Consider the following 9685-nt stretch of genomic DNA (forward strand, 5'->3'; position numbering starts at 1 on the left):
GTTATATGCCACAATCATAGAGACTTTCCATGATTTTTTCTTTTGTTTACAAAAACTTCACAAAATTCATTGTACCAGGAATTTATAGAAGTCTCTTATTTCCTAAAGTGTACTCTTGAAGATCATCACTATATGGATACTTTAGATGATTGTTAAGTGACATTAAATCATGTAGGGTAAAAAAAAAACACTATAAAAGTAACCAAAAGTCAAACTATATTAAAGCATTCTGAAGAATGCGTATTATCCAGCCTTGTCCAACCTAAGTGTCCAAACTTGAAGTACATATCCTAAACACCCAGATGACCAAAACAGACAATAATTACAAAATGACTCTTTTATCATTATTTATAACTGGACTGAATGATAAAAATCAGGAATAGTATTTGCCATGTGCAATATTTAAGTCAAACTTTACACCAGTAGTTCCCAAACTTTTTTGGCCTACCGTCCCCTTTCCAGAAAAAAATATTACTTAGTGCCCCCTGTCACATACTATCACCGCCCCCTTACAGTTATTCACTGTTCCCAAATGCACCTGTGGCCATCACCGCTCTCCTGGATCACTGCAGCACCCATCAGGGGGCGGTGGCACCCACTTTGGGAATCACTGCTCTACACTATAGAGAACTATATTTAAGGAAGTGAAAACCACAGTGCTATGAAGAGAAAGAAAAAATTATTACTAATAACTTCCTCCAAAAAACATCTATCTTATGTAAAAAAGATTGTAATTATTCAGTGGACAATTGCATAATCATCCCAATTGGTATTACTATATATATTCCTTCATAAACATAAAGGAGTACACACATAAGACCAAAAAAAGAAAATGAAAAGTAGCTGGAGAAATTGATTTATATTGTATCCTTCATTTCATTAGAGATAAAATTATGACTAAATGGCTAAAATGACCTTTTTCTCAGCCATGATATTGCTCACAAAGTAGTGCAAATCATATAAAGGCAATAACGACAAAGGTAACTTTAGTTCATTGTTACACTAAGAAGTAAAATGAGGTAAAAAAATCAAATATAGACATATAAGTTCAACAAAGGTAATTTCAAGGGGTATGTGAAATTTCTTAAATGAAGTTCAAATAAAATGAAAGATTTTTCTACTGATATAATCTGTTCATACTTATATTTTCAAAGAAATTAGTGTTCCAGAATATTAGAATACTTAGTGAAATTCAGAGTAATGAGAATTAAACCAGCTTAAACATTTATACTAGAAAATTTAGTGTCCATAGTATAAGAAACAGAAATAAGTCATGAATGATCTATCTATTGAGAAGATGATGTTAAGTAAAAAACAAAAAGGAAGAAATTGTGTTGGCATTGTATTTGGGGAATTCTACAGTATATTTAATATGATTTTAAACTGTCTATAATGGCAAAAGCTTTTATGTTCAGTATAGTGGTAAATCAAGGAACAAACACAAAAGAAATAAAATTATTAAGAAAGGAAGTAAAAATTCTTGCAACACAGAAAAGAGAATGGCTATGAATAGATAATTATATTACCTAAAAACAGTATCAAATGCAAAAGAAAAAAGGGGCAAATGAAGACTCTCAGAGTAAAACATTGGAAGGGAAACTTAAAAAAGGGGGGGAAAATGAGGCAAATACAAAAAAAGGCTCTATTGCAATAAATACAATAAGATAAAGGAAGTGAAAAAATCATAAAGAACAAGATTATAAAAATTATACTCCAGAAAAAATAATGATTATGTAGCAAGAATCTCCAGAATTGTTTAGAATCACATTAGCAAGAGACAGAGATCTGACACAATTTATGACTGGGAATATTAATAGTTATGTTCCAGACACCCCCATGGTGATAGGTGAAAATTCGTGAAGTGGCAGGAGAGTAAACAGACCAATGCCGCAGTCACTGAGCCAATCAGCACTCAGGATACAGAAAACAGTGCTGGTGAGTGGTACCCATGGGTCCTCAGCAGTTGGTTCAATTCCCAACCACCACCCCAGTCATCTCTGTCTCAAGTTGGCTTTTCTGAGGGGAATAAAAGGGATGGCCTGAGACTAAAGGGACAGAGTCTGTGCCAGCTGCCCAGCAAGAAAGGGGCAGTCAAGGTGGCCCCAAGCCTCTCTGTCTCCTGGCTAGGTGGGCACAATAGGGAAGGGCCAGTCTGTCCCTGGGCCCCACATATAGGGTCCTGTCCAGTATCCCTAGTGTCCTTGCAAGTGTCCTGTCAATGTTGTACATGTGTCTTCAAGAACTCATTGGCTTCTGCTCCTGCTACCCTGCTCTGGCCTGCTCTCTCCTCTTCATTTGGTATGACTTCCCCCTGTGCCAGACCTTGCCCACTCCAGCTTTTCTGCTTCCAAAACTCCAGGCATCCACCCACATTCTGACCTAGTCCTGCATCCCCCAGGCTTCCACCCCCACAACTGTTCCTTCCCCCTCTTCTTCCTCTGTGGACAGCCTCCCAGATTGGGTGAGCCCCTGCTAGGATCCTTCCACACTTTGTTCTTGCCCAAGCCTGGCTGTCTGTCCATAGGCCTCATTATTCCTCATGTTGAATGCAAGTCTGAGCCCTAGCTTCCCCTTCTCCTACCACAAATATGGGGGTGTGTGTGGTGTGTGGGGGGTGTTGAACTCCAGGTGCTAGGGCTACAGGCCTCAGTCCTCCAGTCAGTGTTCTGTATATTGAGACCCCCTTCTGCCCCAGAGCTCGTCCCCATCCCAGAGGTTTGGACAGAAAGATATACTCCCTTCTTAGCCCTCCTGTGCCACTGGGTCCTATTACTCAGTCCTGCTGTCCAAAGCACCTCGATATCTTAAAAATGGTAAGTTACAGTAGAACTGCTGTTTCGCATTGGTAGTAAAGGAATTTTGCTTACTTTGGAATTCTTTATATCAGTAAAATCAGAGGTAGAAACCAAACCAAAATACAATCTCAAAATCAAAAGGTCAAGAATATGAAGGAATTAATGGAGGAGAGTAAAAGAAGTTGGCCTAGCAGTACCAGATTTTGAACTATATTATAAAGCAGTAATGTGGTGCTAGCTAAGAAACAGATCAGTGGAACAGAACAGACATACAACAAACAATGGTAATAGATTATAGTAATCTTATATTTGACAAAAGTAAAGATTCAAGTTTTTGGAATAAGAATTCAGTATTTTGTAAAAATTGTTGGGAAAACTGGAAAGCAGTCTGGCAGAAACTAGATATCTTACACAATTACCAAGATAAAAATGGATATATGACCTAGGCATAAAAGGAAATATCATAAGCAAAACAGAACAGAGAAAATATTACCTATAAGATTTATGAATAGGAGAATAATTTATAAATAGAAAGGATTGTGAGATGTAATATGGATAATTTTGGATACACTAAATTGAAAAGTTTTAATACAAATAAAACAAATACAGCCAAAATTAGAATAAAAGCAGTAAATTGAGGAAAATTTTTATAGACATTCTCAGATGATGTTAAGAAGGAAATTTAATTAAGCAGCTTCTCATTTGTATTAGCGGAATTCCTTTAGTTTGATACTTTGCAGCCATGTGATTTGTATTAAGAATATAGGTCTGGGTAAGAGTGTGTATGTAACCAATTTAATAATGTAAACCTAGGATAGTAACCAAGTAATATTCTTAAGTGTGTATGTTGCTACATTAATCCTAAGTGTGTGATTATAAATTATATTCTTTATATTAAATTGATTTATGTAAGAGATCCAGGGTCTTTGTTAAGAAACTGAAATTTGGCAATGGAAAAACTGAATGTAAGAAGCCCCAGGTCTAAGTGATCTGGCCATCCATGAACAATAAGTTCCTGCTTACTCTATAAGTTCTACCTTTTGCCCTTAAAAACCTGTCAATGATAACTATCAATGTCTCAGATCTTTTATTTAGAATATTTTTCCATGGTTACATGATTGATGATTCCTTCTTCTCCCCTCTTCCTGGAGCTAAAGAGCAATTCCACTGAGTTATACACGTCCAAAACCTAGTTCCATGTTATTCATATCTGCAGTAGAGTGATCTTTTAACATTAAAACTAATCATACCCTCATCGAAACACATGATCAATCATGTTTTTCTTCTGTGTTTCTACTCCTAGTTCTTTCTATGGATGTGGATAATGTTCTTTTTCATAAGTTCCTATGGACTGTCCTGGATCATTGCATTGCTGCTAGTAGTAAAATTCCATTACATTGGATAGTTCCCACAATGTTTCACTTTCTGTGTACAATGTTCTCCTGGTTCTGCTCCTTACGTTCTACATCAATTCCTGGAGGTCCTTCTGGTTCACATCGAACTGCTCCAGTTCACCATTCCTTTCAGCACAATAGTATTCCATCACCATCAGATACCAAAATTTGTTCAACCATTCCCTAATCAAGGGACATCCCCTCATTTTCCAATTTTTTGACACCACAAAGAGCATGGCTATAAATATTTTTGTGCAACTCTTTTTCCTTATTATCTCTTTGGAGTACAAACCCAGCAGTGATTTAGCTGCATCAGAGGGCAGGCAATCTTTTAAAGACCTTTGGGCATAGTTCCAAATTGCCCTCCAGAATGGTTGGACCAATTCACAACTCCACCAGCAATGTATTATTAGTGTCCCAATTTTGCCACATCCTCTCCAACATTTATTGCTTTCCTTTGCTGTCATATTAGTCAACTTGCTAGCTGTAAGGTGGTACCTCAGAGTTGTTTTGATTTGCATTTCTCTAAACAGGAGGGGTTTAGAACACTTTTTCATGTGCTTATTGATAGTTTTGATTTCATCCTGTGAAAACTGCCTATTCATGTCAGCTGAAGGTCTCAGATCTTACTTGGGGGTGTTTGTAGACCTCTGATTTGTTTGCCTTACCCATCAAATAAAGTCAAGCTTGGCTCAGAGTACTTTACCCAGTCTTTTTCATTCAATGGAGGTGTTATATCTAAAATATATACAGAACTTTATCAAATATACGAGAATATGAGTCATTCTTCAATGGTAGAGATATGAACAGTTTTTGGATGAAGAAATTAAAACTATAAGTATATGAAGAAATGTTCTAAATCTCTACTGATTAGAGAAATGCAATTCAAAGCAATTCTGAGATATCTCACACTTATCAGATGACAGAAAGGCAAAATGATAAATGTTGGTGGAACTATGAAATGATCTAATCATTAGGGAGAGAAACTTGGAATTATGTTCAAAGAGTTATAAATACTACTATTACGTTTATTTCCTAAGTGATACAGAAAAATGGAAAAGAACTAGAAACTGGAGTGATAGCCATCAGTTGGGGAATGGCTAAACAAATGGTGTCATATGATTGTGGTGGAAAACAATTCCACTATAAGAAATGATGAGCAGGTTAATTTTGGAAAAACATGGAAAAGACCTACATGAAATTATAGGAAGTGAAATGAGCAGAACAACAAGGGAACGTTGTATGCATTAACAGAAATATTGTTTGAAAAATGAATTGTGTATGTCCACCTCCAGAGAAAGAACTGATAAACAGAAATAAGATGTAAATTTTATATATACATATAACTTTTTGTCAAATAATGCCTTTTCTAATGGGGGTAAAGGAGAGAGACAGGGAGTTAAGTGGGTATTTAAATGTAACAAATAAACTTTTTAAAAAAGAGACTTCGGAAAAATTTATGCAACCTTTAAATACTTTTGCATAAGTGTCCCTATTTATGATTTTGCAAGAAATTTAAAGCTGAAGTAAATTAGTATGTTATTGTGTTACTTAGAGTTCTCTTGGGAAAATTATATGCTATTCCACAAACCACTTGATTCATTTGTTTTTTTATAATATATTTGAGATTATAACGTAAATCTTGTTACATACAGTAAAATAAAATACCGAATCTGATGGCATGTAAACTTCTTGAGGACAACAAACTCTTCATTTTCTTCTTTGTTAACTTAGTGCTGGTCATTGCCATTTTATGGGGAATCATAGAATCTTCTCTTGAAATTTCCAGTACCAAGTATTAAATAAAAACATGAAGACACAAACTTTCATTTTTCACTACAGATCATGAAATTTTTCAATATTTCTATGAGGATTCACTTAATCTTATTTAATTTTGCAGTTACTTTGAGTAAGATTTCCCAGCCAGATTTCAAAAATTGCTATGTGAAAAGAATATTGATTTTTTAAAATTTTACATCCTTTAACCTTAATGAAACTATTATCACACTACTGCTTAACCATGATCAATGGTCGGCAACCTTTTTGGCCCTGAGAGCCATAAAAGCCTGCGGAAGGAGGATAGAGGCAGAAGGTGCTGGAATATGAGGCAGGAGCTGAAAGGCTCCCTGGGGCACATCCTGGGGCTCTGCTAGGACTGGCTGGTCCGGAGGTAGAACCAGATATGGCTCAAGAGCCATATGTTGCTGACCCCTGACCATGATGATAGCCATCCAACTTCCTTCTCTTGCTCTCATGAAGATATCTTCTACTTAAAATGTCTCTTTCAAGAACTGCCTCATCCATTTTGAGGTCCAAGTTCAAAAGTTACTTTTTTCAAAAATAAGTGGCTCACAATTATAGAAGTACATAAAATTTACAGGTCATCTTTGTAGGACTAGAGGAAATAAACTGTTAAATAATCAAGTCATATATATTCTAGCAAAAATGATTAATGGAAAGGAAAATATGAAATCAAACACTATATCCTATCATAAAGTCTAGGTTTGAGAATATTGGCATAGTTCAGTTACGACCACTGATTTGCTCTCCTATTATTTAGTTCTTCCTTAACTTAGATAAGCATTGAATTCTAGTTAACTTTATACTGTGTATCTTATAGACTGGTTACCAAGGTGATAAAATAGTATGATAAACAGGATCTCTAATTTTGATTCCAGCTCTAAATTTTATGATCTTGAGATCTAGATCACAGGCTCAGTTGTTGCCAGCCACCTGAAACAAAGTCCTTTTCCTTGAGGGACAACTTGAGGTATTGGAGAACATGCAAATCTAGAATCAAGAAATCCTGCACTGAAATTCAATCATGACAAATCATAGAAACCTCCTATGTTTGAGTTTCCTCACCTGTAAAACAAGGATTATAATGACCATAATATTCATAATCTCACCTGATCATGTGAAGCTTAAATGAAATGATAATCATAAAGTGCTATATAAACTCTAAAGCATTATATTAAGGTTAACTATTATTCATTTAGGCATGCTTATGGAAGTTAAACTGACATTTATTAAACATTTCAAAATTGGTAAGACATTTTACCTACAGACTGTCTCAAAAGGGAATTTGCCTATAACACTAACCATTACATTTGTATAACACGTGATCATTAAAAAAAGCCTTTTTACATTCTTAAACTCATCTAATCCTAAAGAACCACATGATAAGGGAGTTATATATTTTTCTTCCCAGAAGAGAACAAAGATGGAGTATATAAACTCAGCAGTAAAACAGGAAAAAAATCTTTATATACATAAAAATATTTGTGGTAGCATTTATTTTTTTGAGACAGCAAAGAATGCCAAAGAAAGTAGAAATCAACTGATCAGGGAATGCTAAGCAAATTGTTTTACATGAATGTAATGGAATACTATTACTGTGTTATAAGAAATGAGGAATATCACAAAAACAGAGAATGAAAAGATCTATATAAATGGATGAAGAGTGAAGAAAAATGACTCAAAAATTATATATATGATTACAACAATTTAAATATTTATTAACACACAAAAAAGTGATGACATAAAATTATAAAGAACATGCATTTCTAAAAAAAATAGAAATATGAGAAGATATACTCCCACACCGTTGTAGAAGGAGGTACATTGTGAATATTTGTAGATTTTTTTCAATATAGTGGTCCAGCTGTGCTAAATGTTTTCCTTTTTGTCTCATTAAAATATTGTTCCATATGATAACTCTTTGGGAATGGAAGGGGAAGGATATGGAGGGAAATTTCGGTGATATAAAAAAAGTATCAATGAAAACTTATTTATAAAAACATCTTTGCTTTTACTAATCCCATGTATTCTTTTTGTGAAAAAAGCTTTTTATTTCTGGGTAAAATTGATTTATCTTTAATTAGTATTCCAAATTTTTTACTGCTTAGAGAAAAATCATTTTCAAAAGATCTGAAAGATACTTCTGTTTGGTGCTTCTGTCTTTGAAAAAAAGTTATGTGATCTTTTAAATTTAGGTCATGCATGCACTTGGAGCTGACTAGTATTTAGTATAAATTACTGGCAATTTGTGATAAATGAGGGAGTCCTTACCAGAGGACTTATGTTCTGGGTTTTGCTCAACTCTAGATTGCTGTGTTCAATTGCAGCTGTCTTGGCTTGCCTACTCTGTTCTAGTCATCAATCAATAAGCAACATTTATTAAGCACCTACTATGTGCCAGGCACTGTACTAAGCTCTGGGGATAAAAAAGAAAAAAAAGGAAAAAAGTCAGTCTGTCTTCAAGGAGCTTACAATCTAGTGACTGAAAAAATAACATCTATACTTTTTTTAAAAACTAGTATAAATTAGTTATTTTCAAATACTACTTTACAATGTAGTCTATAAAGTTATAATTCTTTCATTATTGATTTTTTAAAATCCTATTTTCCCTAAGACTGAAAATATCCTGTTCCTTCTAATGAATTCTGGCCGATTGCATAATTCTATATTAATTATCCTTGACAATTTTAGTATTTCACAAAAATCAATGAATTTAGACACTGACTTTTAATGTTATAGAATCATAATGATAAATATATATTACCATTCTTCGATTATTTTAAGGCTTGATTTGTTTGTTTGTTTGTTTGTTTTTAAACCCTTGTACTTCGGTGTATTGTCTCATAGGTGGAAGAGTGGTAAGGGTGGGCAATGGGGGTCAAGTGACTTGCCCAGGGTCACACAGCTGGGAAGTGGCTGAGGCCGGGTTTGAACCTAGGACCTCCCATCTCTAGGCCTGACTCTCACTCCACTGAGCTACCCAGCTGCCCCCAAGGCTTGATTTGTTTTTGTAACAAGTATTATATAAATGTCTGAGTATGTTAACTTCTACTTATTTTTAAATGTTTAATACTTATTTTTATAGAATTTCTATAACATTTCTTTTTCCCCTTACTTTTTTTTTCACTGAAATATCTGTTCTTTGGTTTTAATTACTCATTTACTTTCATGTAAACAATTCTGGAAATGTTTATTTGCAGAACAATGGTCCTCCTAAGGAATTCCCTCAGTTATCCCTCTTTAAAACCAATTTGAGCAATTTAATCTAATGTAGCTTGAACTAATTTTGTGGTTGCTGGAACATGTATTTTGCTAACACACACACACACACACAGAGTTTGTCTTTGCTCTAATCTGATTGTGTGTTCCTTAATTATGGATCAAGAAGCAAAAGTATATGGTATTGTAGTGAAATATATTAATATCACTATGGCTAACTATAAAACAAAGTCAACAGCATTTTCAGTTATCAATGTCTTCTTTTTCTAAATTTTTTAAAAAATAAAAAAATTTAATGAAAAATTCAAAGGTAAATACATGAGGACATGAAAATCAGCCAATGGAGGAGGCAGCTGGGTAGCTCAGTGGATTGAGAGTCAGGCCTAGAGATGGGAGGTCCTAGGTTCACATCCCGACTCAGACACTTCCCAGCTGTGTGGCCCTGGGCAAGTCACTTGACCACTCCCCCCCCCCCCC

This window comes from Gracilinanus agilis, chromosome 6, assembly GCF_016433145.1.
Source record: "Gracilinanus agilis isolate LMUSP501 chromosome 6, AgileGrace, whole genome shotgun sequence".
Taxonomy (NCBI): domain Eukaryota; kingdom Metazoa; phylum Chordata; class Mammalia; order Didelphimorphia; family Didelphidae; genus Gracilinanus; species Gracilinanus agilis.